Raw genomic sequence first — 21,153 nt, forward strand, 5'->3', positions numbered from 1 at the left:
TTTCCTATGTCTAGAAACTGGCACCTGATTTTCCTTCCACTATGGTAACTGTAACTATCCTTCAAATCTCAGTTTTAATGTCATTCATACCAAGAGGCAACCCATAACCTCTCTAGCCAAATAATGGGTTCTTAAATTCACTCTTGAATTTACACATGGGTTTATTTACTATCAACTCTCATAAGACATTTCCTTAAGGGCTAGGACTATTAGTTACCTAGTGCCTATCCCAGTACATGAAACCTGGCAGGTGCTCAATAAATGCTTGTTGAATTAATAATAAACAAACCCACAAAGGGTCACTTCAATTTCTCAACTGAGAACAGGGTAATGCCATAGGAAATACAAGAACATCATGGTTTTGGATTAAGTCAAACTCTATCTGGGACATGTTGAGCTTGAAGAAATAGTGGAATAGTTTGATGTATGTAAGCAGAGTTATCAAATAGCAAATGATCATTTAGATACAAGAATGAATGTAGTATCAATGGGAAACGAGAGAAAACAAGGGAGGTTGAGATAAGATTAGGGAATAACTCTACTGAACTGTCAGGAAGAAGAAAACTAATAGACAACAGGCTGATATTCCTAATGCATAGAGTTTTATAAAACAGAAAAAAGCAACAAACCTACAGAAAGGAAGGTTAAAGAAATGGACAGTTAACAAAACAAGAAATGAAAATGCCTCTTACAAATAGAAAAAATTTCAATCTCACTCATTATCATATGAAAACCAACACTACGATGACATTCCATCTGTCAGTAACTCCATAAGTTTGACAACATATTCTGATAACAAGGATACATATGGACAAATAGGCACTCTCATTCATTACCGGTAAGACCATAAAAACTATAATGCATGTGAGGACAAATCTGGCAAATCTATTAAAACTGCATACACATTTTCCTTTTAACTCTGCATTTCCACTTCTAGGAATCTGTCCCAGATCTTACTCAATGTCACAATATAAAAAGACATATATCCACAAGGTTATTCACCACCTATTATTTATACTAGCAAAAGATTAGAAATAACCCAAACCCCCAACAAATGGGAACTAATTAACTGAACTATGGCACATCCACCCAATGGGGTCTTTTTTTTTTTTCCATCCAATGGGATCTTGTGTAGCTATAAAAAAGAAATGACTAATATACTGAAGAATGAAAAAAAGCAAGGTATATGATATTCTATCATTTATATAAAAGAGAGACATGAAAACATAGCCTGCTTATATTTAAAAACTAAATAAACTGGAGTTTTTAGAATAAGACCATGTATAAAAGGAGGGAGAAAAGAAAACCTTATACCATGTTTTGTGGATTTGATTTCATAACCATGAAACCATTAAACATGCTTTTAAAACAAAATTACAAAGGCAGGTGTTTGGTACAGGGGTTAAGTAGCCTCTTGGGATATTTACAACCCGTATTAAAGGGCCTACGTTTAACTCTCAGGTATTCCACTTCCAATCAGGCTTCCTGCTAATGTGCACCCTGGGAGGTAGCAGGTGAGGGCTCAAGTACCTGGATCCCTGTCTTCATGTGGGAGACTTGGAAGAAATTCCATTTCCTGGCTTCAGCCTGACCCAGCATTGGCTGCTGTGTACATCTGGGGAGAGAACCAACGGAAAGGAGTTCTTTCCTGTCTGACTTTCAAGTAGAATGAAAATTTTAAATTTTTTTAAAGATGTATTTATTTATTTGAAAGTCAGAGTTACACAGAGAGAGGAGAGGTAGAGAGAGAGAGGTCTTCCATCCGATGGTTCACTCCCCAATTGGTCGCAACAGCCGGAGCTGTGCCAATCCGAAGCCAGGAGCCAGGAGCTTCTTCCGGGTCTCCCACGTGGGTGCAAGGGCCCAAGGACTTGGGCCATCTTCCACTGCTTTCCCGGGCCATAGCAGAGAGCTGGATGGGAAGTGGAGCAGACAGGACTCGAACCAGCACCCATATGGTATGCCAGTGCTTCAGACCAGGGCGTTAACCCACTGTGCCACAGCACAGCCCTGAAAATTTTAAATTTTTAAAATCACATTTTTAAAGTTACTAAATATCAAAAATAAAGGAAATTAAACATATATCCCATCAGTGGCAAAACTACACTGAAAACAATCTTTTTAATTAAAAAAAAAACTTTTTTCAATTGTATTGAGAGGCAGGAGAGAGAAAGAGAGACAGAGGGAAACTGTACTCCTATCTGCTGGTTCATTCCCCAAATGTTCAACAAAGGTCAGGGCTGGGATAAGGCCAACAACATAATCCAGGTCTCACATGAGTGGCAGGAACCTAGTCACTTAAGCCCCCCACCGCCCACCAGAGGTACTGCATTAGCAGGAAGCTAAAGTTAGGATTGCGAGCCAGGAACTGAAGGTAGGTACGTGTATATGGCGGGCAGGCATCTTTACCACTAAACTAAATACCCATTCCCTACAAAACAACTATTAAGACTGACTTAAACAGGCCGGCGCCGTGGCTCAATAGGCTAATCCTCCACCTTGCGGCGCCGGCAAACCGGGTTCTAGTCCCGGTTGGGGCGCCGGATTCTGTCCCGGTTGCCCCTCTTCCAGGCCAGCTCTCTGCTATGGCCAGGGAGTGCAGTGGAGGATGGCCCAGGTGCTTGGGCCCTGCACCCCATGGGAGACCAGGAAAAGCACCTGGCTCCTGGCTCCTGCCAGGATCAGCGCGGTGCGCCGGCTGCAGCGGCGGCCATTGGAGGGTGAACCAGCGGCAAAGGAAGACCTTTCTCTCTCTGTCTCTCTCTCTCACTGTCCACTCTGCCTGTCAAAAAAAAAAAAAAAAAAAAAAAGACTGACTTAAACAGTACGGTCTCTGTAAAAGGGGTCTCAGTGATCCCCACCTCTTGGTATTGGACTAGATTTAGAGACTTGACACAAGGAAATTGTGTCAAATTGGCAAATGCCAAATTGGCAAAATGCCAATGTTCACAGCAGCATTGTTCACAATAGCCAAAGGTGAAAGCAACTCAAATGTCCATCAGTGGATGAATGGATAAACAAAATATAGTACATCTACACAACAGAATATTTTCTAACCTTAAAAAGAAGAAAACTCTGGCACATGCCACCACATGGATGACCTTGAAGACATTATGCTAAGTGAAATAAGCCAGTTACAAAAGGATAAATACTATATCTGTATGACTTTGCTTACAGGTACTAGGAGTAAAACTCATGGAGACAGAATGTACAAGAGTGGCTGTCCTGGGGCCGGTGCTGTGGCACAGAAGGTTAACAACCTGGCTTGAGGCGCCAGCTCCACTTCTGATCCAGCTCTCTGCTATGGCCTGAGTAAGCAGTGGAAGATAGCCCAACTCCTTGGCCCCCTACACCCATGTGGGAGACCCAGAAAAAGCTACTGGCTCCTGGCTTCGGATCGGCGCAGCTCCAGCCATTGCAGCCAATTGGGGAGTAAACCATTGGATGGAAGACTTCTCTCTCTCTCTCTCTCTCTCTCTCTCTTTCTCAGTCTCTGCCTCTCCTCTCTCTGCATAACTCTGACTTGCAAATAAAAAAAATAAAAAAAAAAGAGTGGCTATCAGTGCTAAGGGAAGGCAGGAATGAGAAATTATTATTTAATGGGTATAGAGTTTCATTTTGGTGAGATGAAAAAGTCCTGGAGATGGAGGAGGGAGACAATGGTACAACAATGTAAATGTACTTCATGCAAACAAATTGTACACTTAAAGATGGTTAAAGTAAGGGCCAGCACTGTGGCAGTATCCATATGGCTACCAGTTCATGTTCCCACTGCTCCACTTCCGATCCAGCTCTCTGCTATGGCCTGGGAAAGCAGTACAAAGATGGCCCAACTCCTTGGGCCCCTACATCTGCATGGGAGACTGTGTGGAGCAACTCGGACTAGACTAAGTTACTGGAATTAAGACTTATTCTATGCATCTGCTCTCCCACAATATGGCGCTGAGAAGGGAGAAACAGCTTCTACACAGCTGCCTCCAGTTCAACCAATAAACTGTAGGACCTACTCCTGATTGGAGGAGAGCAGCATACTCGGCGTGTGGGTAGCAGAGTTGGGATTGGTGGAAGAGGACTATAAAGGAGGAGACAACATGCACCAGGAACATCTAAGGGGAACATCTATCTGAATAACACCTGTGCAGCCCCCGAGAGAGCCGGCTGGTGGTATGCCGCTCCCCCGCGGAAGTGGTGAAAGTGGCTAGGGGGACCGCCCTTCCACGGAGGTGGAAGGGTTGGTAGCCAACCCGGGAAGAAGCAGCAGCAAACCCGGGGAAGGCTGAGCAGATGAAAGAACAGCGCAGGGTCCTGTGTTGTTCCTCCATGAAGAGGGGGAGCGACATAATGGTGCCGTGACTCGGATGTGAAGCCTAGGCAGGGTTTAGTGTCATTCCTCCATGAAGAGGGGGAGCGACAGGAGACCAGGAAGAAGCTCCTGGCTCCTGGCTTTGGATCAACACAGCTCTGCTATTTTTGTCAACTAGGGAGTGAACCAGCAGATGCAAGACCCCTCTCTCTCTCTCTCTCTCTCTTTTTTTTTTTTTGACAGGCAGAGTTAGACAGTGAGAGAGAGACAGAGAGAAAGGTCTTCCTTTCCGTTGGTTCACCCCCCAAACGTCTGCTACGGCCAGCGCGCTGCACCGATCCAAAGCCAGGAGCCAGGTGCTTCCTCCTGGTCTCCCATGCGGGTGCAGAGCCCCAGCACTTGGGCCATCCTCCACTGCCCTCCCAGGCCACAGCAGAGAGCTGGACTAGAAGAGGAGCAACCGGGACAGAATCTGGTGCCCCAACCAGGACTAGAACCCGGGGTACCGGCGCCGCAGGCGGAGGATTAGCCAAGTGAGCCGTGGCACCGGCCCTCTCTCTCTCTTTACCTCTCTTTAACTCCATCTTTCAAATAAATAAATCTTTTTTTTCTAAAAAAAAGGTTTTTTAAAGTGGTAAATTCATATTATGTACATTTTATTATACCAATTAAAAACATTTATTTATTTATTGAAAAGAAGAGTTACACAGAGATAAGTGGAGAGAGAGACAGAGAGAGATATCTTCCACTTGCTTGTTCACTCTCCAAATGTCCTCAATGGCTGGAGGCTGGACCAGGTCAAAGCCAGAAGCCCAGAACTCCATCTGGCTCTCCCATATACGTGGCAAGGGCCCAAGCACTTGGATCGTCCTCCACTGTTTTCCAGACATATTAGCAGGAAGCTCAAGCAGAAGTAGAGCAGCCATGGCTCAAATCAGTGTTGCAGATGGTGGGCTAACGCACTGTGCCACAACAATGGTCCCACACACAAAGTGATTTGACTACAGTTATAGGCAATATTCTCTAAGTTCAAAAGAGAACTGCAGGGGCCTGCACTATGGCATAGCAGGTTGAGTCACCGCCTGCAGTGCCAGCATCCCATATAGGCCCCAGTTCAAGTCCCAGTTGCTCTACTTCCAATCCAGCTTCCTGCTGGTGTGCCTGAGAGAGCAGTGGAGGATGGCCCAAGTGCTCGGACCCCTGCACCGACGTGGGAGACCCCTATGAAACTCCTGGCTTCTGGCTTCAGTCTGGCACGGCCCTGGTCATTGTAGCCATTTGGGGAGTAAACCAGTGGATGGAGGATCTCTCTTTCTCTGCCTTTGCTTTTCCGTGTTTCTGCCTTTCAAATAAATAAATAAATCTTTATATATATATATTTATATATATACATACATATATTTATGTAAAAAACTCAAATTCCATTCCTGAATATACGTCCAAGAGAAAACTATATATGTGTGTGTATACTAAAAGACATGAACAACAAGAGTGTGCATAACAACTTTATTCATAACAGTTTCCAAACTGAAGTAACTCATGTTGGAGTTATTTCACACAATGGAATACTGCACAGCAATGAAAAAGCTACTGTTTGATACAACATGTGTGCATATGCTCAGATTAAGCAAAAAAGACTAGACAAAACTTTTGTTGTTACTGCTATTCTGATACTAATATGTATGAGGGCACTATAAATGAGTAAATATTTAATGTGCTAATTGTTATTACTCTTGTATAATTATGACTCAGGATGCTCAGCTGAGAAAGGTATGAATGTTTAAAAAAAAACAAAAAGTTGAAACTGAATTGGAAGTTTCAATATGAACTCATAAGTTACTCTTGAAAAATTTTTTTCCTAGCCTTGACTACTGAAAAGACTTAAAAAAAAAAAAGATCAACCCATTAGCATAAGAACCTTTGAGCCCATATTGTCATCTTTAAATCCCATTTCTCAATAAAAGGCATCAAGTCTCCTTGGAAAAAATTTTTGATACCAGGTTTGGGAAAGAAATGTACATGCTAAGCCTGGAACACCTTGTCATAATAGATAACAAAAAAGATATCAAAGAAGCTTTATTACATGTTGACAAAGTACATCAGGAGCAGTAGCTCTTCAGATTACTTCAGAGCTAATAGAGTAAAAAGGAATTGCCATATTAAGATATCACCACTTTGCAATTCCTAGTGATTCCAAAAACCTAAAGGAAAATGTCTACCACTTGTTTCTGTAAATAGCTTTATTGGAATACACCCATATGCATACATTTACATGCTTTGTCTATGGCTAATTTCTCATTGTATCAGCAGTGTACTAGTTGTGACAAAGGAGACCAGATAGCCCACCCAGCCTAGTATCTCTACCACTTGTTTGCTTCTGGAAAAAATTTGCCAACCCTTCATCTAAGCATTGGACACCAACTATCAGCACAGAAAGACATAGAATAGATGCTGGGTGCACTAAACAGACATTTCCCAAAAGAAACACACTTGCCAAATGAAAACAAATCTGAATACAATCAAGTCTCTAGATCCAACTACCACCTAATAAAAGATGGATCATATTAATCACCTCATAGAACATAATCAGGCACATGCACAGCTGTAGGACAAGGATCTGATTTGTTGACCAAATAAATTTTTTTTTTTTTTTTTTTTTTTGACAGGCAGAGTGGACAGTGAGAGAGAGAGAGACAGAGAGAAAGGTCTTCCTTTGCCGTTGGTTCACCCTCCAATGGCCGCCGCGGCTGGCGCGCTGCGGCCGGCGCACTGCGGCCGGCGCACCGCGCTGATCCGATGGCAGGAGCCAGGAGCCAGGTGCTTTTCCTGGTCTCCCATGGGGTGCAGGGCCCAAGCACCTGGGCCATCCTCCACTGCACTCCCTGGCCACAGCAGAGGGCTGGCCTGGAAGAGGGGCAACCGGGACAGAATCCAGCGCCCCGACCGGGACTAGAACCCGGTGTGCCGGCGCCGCTAGGCGGAGGATTAGCCTAGTGAGCCGCGGCGCCGGCCTGACCAAATAAATTTTAACAACAAATGGAGAGAGGGTGAGGAAGAAGGAGGGATAAAGAGACCAGGTGTTGAAAAAGACAGAGACAGGGAAGGGAGGAAATTTAAGAGAAAAATTAATTGCAATGGAAGGCTTAGCTCAGTCCTGATTCAGTCAAACTCCTTTCAACATACATGAGAAAATACTGAGAAAATATTTGATACTACTGAAATTGCTCCTGCTTTTTCTTGAAGAGTAATAATATATTTTTAAAAAGGATGTCTTGAGGGACATGGGCTTTGGGCCAGCAGTTAAGATGCCTACATCCCACATCGGACTACCTGTGTTCAACACACCTCCAGCTCCCACCTCCATCTTCTTACTAACACACCCTGGGAGGCAGCAGCTCAGGGAGTTGGGTTCCTGTCACCCACACAGGAGATCTAAATTGTTTTCCCAGCTCCAGGTTCCAGCCCTGATCCCACCCTGACCTGGTCACTGTGGGCACTTAGGGAGTGAACCAGCAGATGGGAACTCTGTCTCTATTTTGGTCCCTCAGAAACAGATATTTAAAAGTTCAGGATTTTTTTAAGAGGTCTTAAGGATACATACTGAAATATAAATAAGTCACATGACATCTAGCATTTGCTTTTAAATAATACAAGAGGGGGATGAAAGGTGGCTGTGACTTGATAATTTTTGAACCTATGTGATGAATATACAGAGATTCACTATACCAGTCTGTTTACTTTTACATATTTATATTTTCCATAACAAAAATTTTATATAAGACAAAAATTATTCTTCAGGTACACACATACACACACACAAATCATGTAATCAAGAAGTGATGGGGAAGGGGATGGCACTGTGGCATAGCGGGTAAAAGCCACTGCCTGCAATGCTGGCATCCCATATGGGCGCCGGTTCGAGTCCCATCTGCTCCACATCAAATCCAGCTCTCCGCTATGGCGTGGGAAAGCAGTGGAAGATAGCCCAAGTACTTGGGCCCCTGCACCTGCTTCAAAGACCAGGAAAAAGCTGCTGACTCCTGGCTCCTGGCACAGCTCCAGCCATTGTGGCCACTTGGGGAGTGAACCGGTGAATAGAAGACCTCTGTCTGTCTCTACCTCTTTCTGTAACTGTCTTTCAAATAAATAAAATAAATTTTTTTGACAGGCAAAGTATGACAGTGAGAGAGAGAGACAGAGAGAAAGGTCTTCCTTCCATTGGTTCACCCCCCAAATGGCCGCTACGGCTGGTGCTGTGCTGATCCAAACCCAGGAGCCAGGTGCTTCCTCCTGGTCTCCTATGCAGGCACAGGGCCCAAAGACTTGGGCCATCCTCCACTGCCTTCCAGGGCCACAGCAGAGAGCTGGACTGGAAGAGGAACAACCGGGACAGAACCTGGTGCCCCAACCAGGACTAGAACCCAGGGTACTGGCGCCGCAGGCAGAGGATTAGCCAAGTGAGCCGCAGCACCGGCCTAAAATAAATCTTAAAGAAAAAAAAAAGAAGTGATGGGGAGTGAGAAGTAGAATTCTATGGTTCCAGAACTGTTAAACTAATGCTGACAGCCAACTAGTAGTTGGTTTCAGCTACCCACCAAAGAACCACACCATTCTCCAGAGTTGTTTCAGAAGGTTTCTGCATATTTTTTTAAGGTCCTAAGATTAGAACTACTGGTCTATGTGGACATTCACTGGAAAATTACTAGGGCGAAGATAATGGATGTTGGAAAGGTCAAGAAAGCTGGGTAAGAGCAGTCAATACATCACAAGAGTGGCCAGAAAGGGAACATTTGAATCAAGGAAGGAAAATCCTGAGACCAAGAGAAGAGGTTAAGTAAGTAGAATGAAAAGGATAAAAGAAAGACGTCAACTTCAAAACTAAAGGAATAACGGAAAATGTCCTGATCATAGAACTGCTCCTTATTCTTGACCCATAATTTAATGAAAACAGAACGAAAATGGTCCTATGAAATAGAAGGAAAGAAATGTATCTCCCACCTCTCCCCCGAAAAAAAATCCCAAAATCTATCAATTTATTCATTACTATGATAAAGTGTTAGTTGTATGAAAACATCAAAAAGCCTTACAAATCATTAGTCTAATTCAGGGATGAGGAACCTTTTTTTCTGCCAAGGGTTATTTGCATATTTATAACATCATTCATGGACCATACACAATTACTAACTTAAAAATTAGCCTGCTATAGACTTACTGAGTTTTAAGTCCCGCCTGTGGTTGCCTTGGCAGGGCCAGATCAAATGATTCTACAGGCCTTATATGGCCCATGGGCCAGATGTTCCTCACCCCTAGTCTAATTCCTTCACTGCATAGGTAAGAAAACTCAAATCTACTTGCTCTCAAGAATCCCATGCAATTAATGATTAGAATTCAAGCTAAAATGCACCCCATTCATTCCTTCCTATACCTACCAGCCTTTTGGCCTCATCCATCACTGTGATTTCCATTTGGTGACTAACTTCTAATACACTATGTATTACCACAAGTTTTCATTCATAAATAGCAGACATTTTATAAATGTCTTTTGACTGACTGGCTCAAAATGAGCCAACTTCAGTCATTTTATGTGAAAGATCTTCCTTTTCAGTAACTTATTCTGAGCAACTTTCCATCTGCATCTCGCCCTCCCAAATATATTCCGAGTACACCTTGGAGATGCTCAGAGAGTTGTTAGCTAACTGGCATCTATGCTTCTAGAAAACCTGTTAGAACGTGGAAGAACACACTAATGCCATGCTATAAAAAGAAGAGCTGGCATTACACACCTCTGTTATTATCTCCATAAACGTGTACATAATTTGCAATCACCAGGAAGTAAAAGGATGTTCTTGTCTCACTGGGCTCAAAATACCTAAATAGACAGGAAAAGACAGTAACAGGATAAACTAACTCAGCCTCACAATAAGGGATTATACAGAACATATAAAGCACAAAGTATACACACATAAAGTTGTTCAAGCATTTTCATTACTGATTCTTTATAAATATTACATATTATACTGCACTCAGAAATGTGATATACAAAGAATGGTTCAGCACCTCAAATAATTCAATGTTACTACTTTTAAAAGTGATTTAGAAAAAAAATTGGCCAACAAATTACAGAAATTAATTTGTATGTAAAAAGAAAAGGCTTAAGAAAAGGAAATACAAATTTATATTCTATTATTCTTCTTAAAAAAAAAAGTATACATCCTTACCACTTAGAAATGGTGGTTGTTGAGGCACAAAGTTTGTAGAAAAGACATCGAATTTGGAAAGGATCCATCTAGAAGCCTTTTCAGTCTGCAGCTTGTACTTGATAGGCACTCAAGTGGGCACTCTGGTGCAAAGCAGCTGTGATTCCCCGTGGATGAAGCAGAATATGGAATGCTGAAAGCTGGAAGATTAAGAAAAGAAAAAGAAGGAAATGCATTTGATTCTTACTCTTTCGTCCTGCTTTCATAAAAAAGCAAACTGCTGGGGCCAGCACTATGGCATAGCTACGTAAAGCCACTGCCTGCAGTGCTGGCATCCCATATGGACACCAGTTCAAGTCCCACCTGCTCCACTTCTGATCCAGCTCTCTGCTATGGCCCAGAAAAGCAGTAGAAGATGGCCCAAGTCCTTGGGTGCCTGCACCCACGTTGGAGACACAGAAGAAGCTCCTGGCTTCTGGCTTCGGATCAGCACAGCTCTGGCTGTTGCAGCCATCTGGGGAGTGAACCAGCAGATGGAATACCTCTCTCTCTCTCTCTCTCTCTCTCTCTCTCTCTCTCTCTCTGCTTCTCCTTCTCTCTGTGTAACTCTGACTTTCAAATAAATAAATACATTTTTTAAAAAAACTATAAACTGCTATATGGTTAGTATCATAACAAAATTACTTCCCTGAAAAATGAAACCAAATAGCAAATTATTTTCTCATCCTTCAGAAAAACCCTTGTCATGGCTAACAGTAGCAATTCAACACATCTGGAGTGCCCAGCATGCACCAGCTCTGTATATATTAGTAAATAAAACTGAAAAACCCATACCCTAGTGATCTTGTAATTCAGTTACTAACCTATTTACTCATTGCTGGTGGAAGTACAGCTAGAAAGGCATAACTATGCATTGCTAGAGGAGGTATATATTTGATAACTATTCAGAAAAGCAATTTACCAATTTGTAACAAGAATCTTTAAAATGCTCACAGCCATTGACTCACTCTACTTCTGAATATTCAACATGCAGACAATTCTATAAACAAATGTTTTACATTAATTACAATTAAATATTAGAAAAAAAAATCTATGTCTGAAATACGCAGTTAACTAAATTTTGGTTTACTAGAAAAGGTATTCTTTGATAGGCTGATATTTAAATATATTTTCAAAAATAATGTAAGAAAATGTTACTAAATAATTATATAAACGTACATATACATTTCAGCCATGTTTCTAAATTACATTAAAAATATGGGGCCAGGGGCCTGCACTGTGGCATAGTGGGTAAAGCCACCGCCTGCAGTACCAGCAGGTTTGAGTCCCAGCTGTCCTACTTCAGATTCAGCTCTCTGCTATGGTCTGGGAAAGCAGTGGAGGATGGCCCAAGTCCTTGGGCCCCTGCACCCATGTGGGAGATCCAGAAGAAACTCCAGACTTCCAATTGGCCCAGCTCCAGCCGTTACTATTTGGGGAGTGAACCAGCAGATGGAAGACCTCTCTCTCTGCCCCTCTGCCTTTCAAAGGTTAAGCCACTGCTTTGGACACAGGAATCCCATAAAAGTGCAACTTCAAGTCCAGGCTGCTCTGCTTCTAATCTAGCTCCCTGCTAATGTGTATAGGAAGGCAACAGAAAATGGCCCAAGTACTTGGGGCTCAGCTACCCGTGTGGAGGCCAGGATGGATTTCCTGGTGCCCAGCTTCAGCCATGCCCAGCCCTGGCTGCTGTGGTCATTTGAGGAGTGAATCAGCAGGTAGAAGATCTCTGTCTCTACCTCTGCCTCTGTGTGTATGTATGTGTGTGTGTTCTTTCTCTCTAACAAATAGGCAAAAAAAAATTTTTTAAGTTTTTAAAAAATATGAAGAGGGGCCAACGCTGTGACTTATTAGGTTAAGCATCTGCTTGCAGAGCTGGCAACCAATATGGATGCTGGTTCGAGTCCCGGCTGCTCCACTTCCAATCTGACTCTCTGCTATGGCCTGGGAAAGTAGAAGATGGTCCAAGTGCTCAGGCCCCTGAACCCACATGGGAGACCTGGAAGAAGCTCCAGCTCCTGACTTCGGATCAGCACAGCTCTGGCCGTTGCGGCCATCTGGGAGTAAATCAATGGATGGAAGACCTCTCTCTCTGTCTGCCTCTGCCTCTGTCTCTGTATCTCTGCCTTTCAAATAATAAATAAATAAACCTTTAAAAAAAATGGAGGGGCTAGCGTTGTGGCATAGCGGGTAAAGCCACTGCCTGCACTGTTAAGCAGGCTTAACAATTAAAAAAAAAAAAAAAGACTGCCTGGATACCACGTGGTCATTCTAACTGGTCTCTGACCTCCTCTCTGTCATTACTCTAATTCATCTCAAATACTGTTTCCTAACACACATCTCTGATCACAGAGCTCCCTGGCTTGGTAATTCAATTGTGCCCCAGTGCCTACAGGATACAGTCTGGGAGTTCATTTCCCTCAGAGCCAAGATTGTAATGAAAGAGATGAGATTGTTAGTTCTTCTCCTTAATATCATCTAGGCTTCAGTCAGGCTGAACGCTGCTCTATGCAAATACTTGTCATTCATTACTATACCCAGATCAATATGCATGCTTTCTTCCATCCGGAATACCCTTGCTTCACTTCTATATATGTGTGTTCCTCTAATATCTTCTTAGAATAGAAAATCACTTATCAGAGCTGCAGTTTTCTCAATGATAAAAGAGAATAGTACCTTCAAGTACTATTTTATAAAGATTAAAAAGTGATATAAGTTAACATAAAAATCAAGTGTAAACTTAGAACAATAGCCGGCAGGTATCACTCAACAAATAGTTTTGTTGTTCATTCAATACAATGAGTGGCCAATAAATACTTTCTAAACTAACCAAATGAAACAATAGAAAATGTCTTTTCCAGCCACAATATGGTCTTTGCACTACAAGCAGTGGTTTAAGGTTTGACACCTTTGGAAGTTACGATGATGAAGATTTCCGATAGCTTTAGTCTTCCGAGAATTTCTCACAGATGCATGACGCAAGCACAGCAAACCACCATTGCATGACTGAGTCAAGAAAAACTCGGTTCATAAACATAAACCAAAAAGGGGGTAGGTAGCAACACTTAGCAGAAAAAAGGTTTTATCACTTACTTATTTTTTTAAATTGTGGTAAAATATAGGTAACATATAATTTATCCTTTTAACCATTTTAAGTGCACACTATGGGTCTACCTCTCTTGGAGCCCCCCTCCCAGTCACTTCATCAGGAGTTTCTGACTTAAATAAATCTTGTTTTTCTCTTAAAAAAATGCACATTAAGTACATTTAAATTACTGTACAACCATCACCATCATCCATCTCCAGAACTCTCTTCATCATGCAACACTGAAAGCCTATACCCACTGCACAACAGCTCCAATTCTGTCTGCCCCACTCTCTGCAACCTCCATTCTACTGTCTGTTCTCTGTGACTCTGACTACCCTAGGTACCTTAGTGTTAATTGGAATCATACAGTATTTGTCTTTCTGTTATTGGATTATTTCACCAAGCAGGGTCCTCAAGGTCCATCCATATTATTTACATTTTCAATAAGAATTCCAGAACCACACAGGACATGGTTTAAACATACTCTGGTTGAGGTATATTATATGGCACCACACCATGGACGTGGATGACTCAAATTATAGAAAGAAAGGGAAACATTGAACAATACATACTTGACAATCAGATATGATGCAAGATAGCTACATTTCACATACAATTAAGTCCACACTACACAGTCCCTGCCACCCATATGGGGAGATATGGATTGAGTTTCATGTTTGCCCAGCCTCAACTGTTAAGGTCATCTTCAGCTGCTTTCCGACACACATTAGCAGGGAGCTGGATAGGAAGTGGAGCAGCCAGGTCTTGAGTCAGTACCCATATGGGATGCCAGTGTCGCAGGCAGTGGCTTTACCCACTACGTCACAACGCTGTCCCAAATTTTTATCAAATTTTACCTGAGTTTTTCTATTAAGCATGAGTTTATAAGAGAAGGCAGATACCAGGTTGTAATTTATAGTCTACTATTATGTTTTTACTACAACATTAACTACATTTTCAGGAATACAGATTTCCTCCTTCTGCTTCAGATTGAAAGTAAATATTTTCACCACCCTGTTTTGCTATATCTTCTCCCTAAAACTGATTCAGACTCTGTATTACATCTCAAGAAGTCATTAACAAACAAGTATGTACTACTGGCTTTCTCAAACTGTATTTTTGTTTCTTAACTTGAAGAAACTACCTCCACAATTAGAGGAATTTAAAATGGAATGAAGAAAAATCAGGCTCATCTAAGGACATTGACTAAATAAATCCCCGCTTGTAACAAAAATCTACATTTCCTATCAACTTGTTTTCATATAATAATTTCTTTTGATCACAGTATGAAAAATGTTAGTCATAAAAGGAGTACTGTGTTCACAAAATAATTTTATCTTCACTGATGTAACAAGAAGTCAGTGGTTTCCTCTTTGTGGTAAACAATGGGCCCTGGGAAACACATTCCCTGTTAAATGTCTTTTACATTTTTTATACACAATTGGTTCAACTTCCTAATAATCATCATTTACCAGAAACATGAAAGATAAAAATCTACCGTGATATACAATAAGACTAACAAAGCCAAAAGGAGAAAAATAAAATTACAAAGGCTCCAAAGAAGGAGGGGTAGAGAAAACTTGCAGCCCACCACCAACCACCTCCAAGCATCTTAAAAGCAAAAATAGCAATTTCCAGGTGACAAAAAGTTTCATCTTCTTTCTCCCCTCTTAAAGGCCCATGCCCTTCAGCACACAGGGGAAAAAGGCGAAAACAGAAGGGGCCTTCTTGACCCTGCCCCATCCTTGGCTGTCACTACCCTCTGCTACCCTCTCAGCTCCCCTTTATAATAAAAGCCCTCGGAACAGTTGTCTCTGTTTTGCATTTCACTTGCTTCCCTTCTTCATCTCATTCTTCTTCCCCCCATTCTAAGGCTTTCTACTGCACACTCCTCAGGACCGCCTGCCACGGTGTCTAAGGATCCCCACACCTCGGGGAAATTCAAAGGTGTTCACCTTGCTGGTTCAACGGCAGCATCTCTCTCCCACCTTTCTGAAGCAACTTCTTTACTTGATTGCAAAATGCTACACATTCTTCTGGTTTTCTTCCTCTTCTTCACTCTGCTCTGCCTCTGCCTCTTTCCAAACTCTAGAAGCTGGGAAAGCCCAAAGTCAATTCCTGACTGCTTCTCTGTGGACATGGGCCCCTATGTGACCTTACCTGGATTTTGTCAGCACATAGATGCAATCTCTAGCCCATTATCTCTCTTTTCTGAGCACTAGCCTCACAAACTCAACTACTCACCTGGATCTGTAAAACATCTCAGACTCAACTTCTTTAAGATATATTTATTTATATGAGAGGCAGAGTTTCAGACGGGGGTAGGGGAAGAGAGAGAGAGAGAGAGGTCTTCCATCTGCTGGTTCACTCCTCAAATAGCCACAACAGTCAGAGCTGGGCCAGGCCAAAGCTAGGAGCCAGGAGCTTCTTCCAGGACTCCCATGTGGATGCAGGAGCCCAAGCACTTGGGCAATCTTCCACTGCTTTCCCAAGCACATTAGCAGGGAGCTGGTTTGGAAGTGGAGCAGCTGGGACTTGAAGCACCATCCATATGGGATACTGGCACCACAGGCAGAGGGTTAACTTACTATGTACAGTGCCAGCCCCTCAAACTCAATTCATAATATACCAAAATTTTTGCCTACTCCCAGCATTGCACCCCAGCAAATAATACCATCATTCTTCAGTTACTAAGGCCAAAAACCTGGCAGTTACTTTTATTTCTTTTCTTTTCTTTCTTTTCTTTCCCTCTTATTCCCACATCTAATCCATCAACAGTTTTTGTATATCTTAAATCTGACCACTTCTCTCTGCTGCCACTCTAGTCAAAACCATCATCATCTCTGGTCCAATTAAAGTAGGCTGTAAACTAACATATCTAAATCTGTTCGGGATGGGACTAGTCAGGGAGATAGAATTAAGCCCATGAACTGGAACACACTCCCTTGCCCCTACGTGATCTCACCTGTATCCACCAACCTGTCATCAGATCCCCTTCTGGAAGTGAATAAAAGGCTGCAGAGTGTTGCGCCCTCCACCCACCCTGCTCTCCCACTGCTGCAGTCTCTGGCCTGCTCCCCAGAAAAGGCTGCTATGGAACTCCTCCTTCACTCTTTCTGACCCACTCTCCCTGCATAAAGGCCTCATGCTCCTGTGTATTTCTCTCACTCTCTAAATGAATCTTTTTTTTTTTGGACAGGCAGAGTGGACAATGAGAGATACAGAGAGAAAGGTCTTCCTTTGCCATTGGTTCACCCTCCAATGGCTGCCGCGGCCAGCGCACTGCGGCTGGCGCACTGCGCTGATCCGAAGGCAGGAGCCAGGTGCTTCTCCTGGTCTCCCATGGGGTGCAGGGCCCAAGCACCTGGGCCATCCTCCACTGCACTCCCTGGCCACAGCAGAGGGCTGGCCTGGAAGAGGAGCAACCGGGACAGAATCCGGTACCCCGACCGGGACTAGAACCCAGTGTGCGGGCGCTGCAAGGCAGAGGATTAGCCTACTGAGCCGCGGTGCCGGACCTCTAAATAAATCTTAAACCTTACCATGTCATTATGTCCTGTTTGAGCAGGTGCTTAGAAGTTTTCTCTGGGTAGATGGCAAGAACCCGGAATATTAAATTTTGGCTTTAGCTGGCCCATACATACTTATTATTCAATTCTCCACTTAATAACTAGAGTGATGTCTATAGAATATAAGTGTATTCAATCCACTCAGGCTCAAAAATGCTCTAACGGGAGGCAGGCATTTGGTGCAGAGGTTAAGTTGCAGGTAGGGATGCCCAGATCTCATCAGAGCCCCCGGGTTTGAGTGCTGGTTCTGCTCTGAGCTTGCTTCCTGCTAATGCATACCCTAGAAAGGCAGCAGTGATGGCTCAAGCACTTGGGTCCCTGCCCAGCCACATGGCAGACCCAAATGGAGCGCCAGGATCCTGGATTCAGCCGGGTCCGGCACTGGCTGCCACAGGCATCTGAGAAATGAACCAACAGATCAAAGATAATTCTCTCTCTGCCATTCAAATGAAAAAGTAGAACTCTACTAGTTATGCATCAATACAGGGGAAAAAAATCCATGATCTCTCAGACCTTTCCTTTTTCTTATTCTAGCCACAGGAGCTTTCTGGCTAATCCTCAAATTTAAGGAGCTTATTCCCACATCAGAGTCTATAGATATGCTAATCCCAGTGCCAAGAAAGCTTTCTCCCAGGAGGTTGGCTGCCCCCCCCCCACAACTTATTCAAATCATTGCAAATGTGACCTCCCCAAAGAAGCCTTCCCAGGTAGCCTATCTAAATATTTAAAATAACTGATGCCCATTACACTCTAACCAAACACATTTTCATCATAGTTTATCATCCAATATTTAATGTTTGTCTACCCATCTGAAAAACAAGCTCCAGGAGGACAGAGACTCTTTTGTTGATATTTATAATCCCCAATATCATCTCCTGACTCACAGGAATTCACCAAATATTTGTTGATTAAATAAATGACGTTCATAATAATAAATGGTGAGCACAAAAGGGGTATTGTTAGGTTAGAGACAAACTTGCGAATATTTTACTCAATAAATAAATATTAGCAACTTCATAAACTGTCATTTTACCACTTTCAGAGAAGTTCAGGACAACAGGAAAGGAGGCAAACTTCTTGCCTTCAACACATAAATCCAATATATTTGCATATCTTTTCTTGTTGAGATGGAACCTAGTACCTCCAGAAAATAACAGGTTTTAAACTGTTTCCTTTACTTCTGATAAATACCTAAATCAACCAATATCCAAACAAGCTTAACATGAAATAATCAGATCACAAGGTGACTTCTCCAATATTCCCTGAGATGATTTGATCATTATAAAGTCAATATAAAAGAGAAAACTCAAGCATCATTAGAAATCAGAAAGGAGCACCTCACCCCTGAAAATTTTGAGTTTTCACAAATATATCTCAAAGTTTAAAAACAAAAGGAGAGGAGAAGCAACCTGTCCCATGTCAGTCATCTACTGCGCTTTAAGAGCCTGTCAGTCCACTCCATTAAGATGAGCCCCAGAAGAAAATGGCTCATGCTCAATCCCCCTGCATAAAATTCTCAAGATAACAGACCACAATACTCAATTGTTTCCATCTTTCCTTTGAGAGAAGGGAAGGAGAAGCATAGTTTTATGGCAGGCTGTGACAGAGCTAATTCTATTTATCAACACTGAATGAGGTGCATATGAAGAGCATTGGCACATATGGAGGACTACTGAGATTTTCTGAATTCTAAAGAAAATGACCTTGGCAAACTTCTAAACAAAGGTATGAAAGGCAACTTGCACTATAAGGCATGGACCTGTTGTGAGTGAGAAATTAATCTCTGCATTTTAAGTAACTAATAACTGGTGAACAGTTTCTATTGCAATCTAAGATAACCTAGCTTGATAAGTATTTCATTTTTATTAAGGTTTATTTATTTGAAAGGCAGAATTAGAGAGGGAGGGAGGGAGATACAGAGAGATCTTCCATCCACTGGTGCACTCCCCAAATGGCTGCCAGGGCCAGGGTTGGGCCAGGTTAAAGCAGGAGCCAGGAGGTTCTTCAGGATCTTCCAAATGGGTGCACAGGCCCAAGGACCTGGGCCATGTTCTGATGCTTTCCCAGGCACATTAGCAGGAATCTGGATTGGAAGTGGAATAACCAGGACTGGAACTGGCATCTCTATGGGATGCCAGTATTGCACACAGTGGCTCAACCCATCATACCACACACCTAATCAATATATTTCTGACATGTGCTCTTGGACTTTGATGGGATTACAGCCTGATAAATCTATCATGAGATTGGATTAAGATGTCAGAGCAGGGAGGGAGTTTACCACTCTAGTCTAGAAGATAACTTTTAAAAAGTGGGAAGAGGGCGGAGCTGTGGAGTAGTAGGTTAATCCTCCGCCTATGGCGCCAGCATTCCCATATGGGCACGGGTTCTAGTCCCAGCTGCTCCCCTTCTAATCCAGCTCTCTGCTATGGCCTGGAAAAGCAGTAGAAGATGGCCCAAGTCCTTGGGCCCCTGCACCCGTGTGGGAGACCTGAAGAAGCTCCTGGCTCCTGGCTTCAGATCGGTGCAGTTCTGGCCATTGTGGCCATTTGGGGAGTGAACCAATGGAAGGAAGACCTTTCTTTCTGTCTCTCCTTCTCACTGTCTGTAACTACCTCTCAAATAAATAAAATATTAAAAAAAAAAAAGTGGAGAGAGTGGAGTTTCAGGGAAGAGTTAGGAAGAGAATGGCAGAGGAAACTCCACACAAATTAGTGGGACATAGCAGACTTATGTGGAGGGTGTGGACACACACAAATCAGGACCCCAGCAACCGAGAGCCTCCACACCAATTTTGGAGAGAGATGAGACCAGACTGCAACAGCACAAGCCACTGGCCATAAAGCTGCAGGAAAAGCCTGGAGGGAATCTGGCTTGGAGTCGGCACAGCATACCTGCCAAACCAGAGGAGAACAAAGTCAGGGGTGGGGAGGACAGGTTTCTCTCTCCATCTCCCTGCAATGGCATCATGTAACAAACCAATAGAGAATGGGCGCCTTTTTGGACAAATGTAACAGCTATGCCAGCTCGTGCCCACACCCAGCAAGCAATCGAGCTGAGACTCCAGAGTCTGGTGGGGAGAACTGATGGAGGGGGCTGGGTGCTCATGACTGTGGGAGGCTTGTGTGCCAGGACTGTGAAAACACCGAGGCTGTGTGCGAAGGCTCAGAGTGTGGCTGGAACTTTGGGCTGTCACTGTGGGAAGCGCCTCACAATCAGGGCTTCCTGGTTCCCTGGTGAGGGACATTGCTGGGGTATCTGCTTACACTAAGAACTGCACAGATCCTTTGTGTAGTCTTTGTGGAAGTGCAGAGGAATATTATACCAACTGGGGCAAGTGCCCAGGCACTGGTCCCTTTTGAGGGTAGGGAATGAGCTGAGTCTATGCCAACAAAACAAAAAACTCCTCTCTGATTAAATAAAAAGGAGGGAGGGGATTTACCATGCCCAACCTGGTGTCACCTTAACACTCCTTTCACCCTACAGCACTGAACAGAGCTCCCTGGCCATACTCACCATACAATTCTAGGTATTCCCTGAAAGCATACACTCCACTAATCCACACAGACATAGTCTAAAGATAAAAGCCACCACAGCACAAAAAAAAAAAAAAAAAAAACTAACGAGTATCTCCACAAGTGCCGAATAATAAATGTACCAATTCAAGAACTAAGAATAATGAACACAACATGATGCCCCAAAAGAATATAACATTTCAATACTAGATTGTGAAGAGGGAGATTTTGAAGAAATATCAGAAATGGAATTCAAAAAATTGATCACAGGATTACTTAGAAGTAATCAGAAGCAAATATATGAACTAATGAAATCCACACATAACAAGAAAGAAAATTTTTCCCATAAAATTAAGATCTTAAAGAGAAAGCAAAATGAAATCTTGGAAATGAAGAATTCAATAGAACAAATAAAAAATGCAGTGGAAAGCCTTAACAATAG

General features: G+C 42.8%; 1 protein-coding gene across 24 annotated transcripts in view; it reads right to left on the reverse strand.

Moving 5' to 3' along the window:
• Positions 1-21,153, reverse strand: part of FRYL (FRY like transcription coactivator) — a 299,529-nt gene that overhangs the window by 228,592 nt on the left and 49,784 nt on the right. For 13 of the 24 annotated variants that reach the window (XM_070068188.2, XM_089325409.1, XM_089325408.1 and 10 more), the window contains one exon: positions 10,522-10,700. The exons of 2 other annotated variants lie outside the window; for them this stretch is intronic. The gene's annotated coding sequence lies outside the window, so the exon portion shown is untranslated. Of the gene's footprint in view, positions 1-1,530; positions 1,616-10,086; positions 10,173-10,521; positions 10,701-21,153 lie in introns of all 24 variants that reach the window. 9 more of the 24 variants (XM_070068189.2, XM_089325406.1, XM_070068187.2 and 6 more) reach the window with 2 other exon arrangements.

The sequence above is a fragment of the Oryctolagus cuniculus genome, chromosome 2, assembly GCF_051225735.1.
Source record: "Oryctolagus cuniculus isolate XC-2025 breed Fujian yellow rabbit chromosome 2, ASM5122573v1, whole genome shotgun sequence".
Lineage (NCBI taxonomy): Eukaryota > Metazoa > Chordata > Mammalia > Lagomorpha > Leporidae > Oryctolagus > Oryctolagus cuniculus.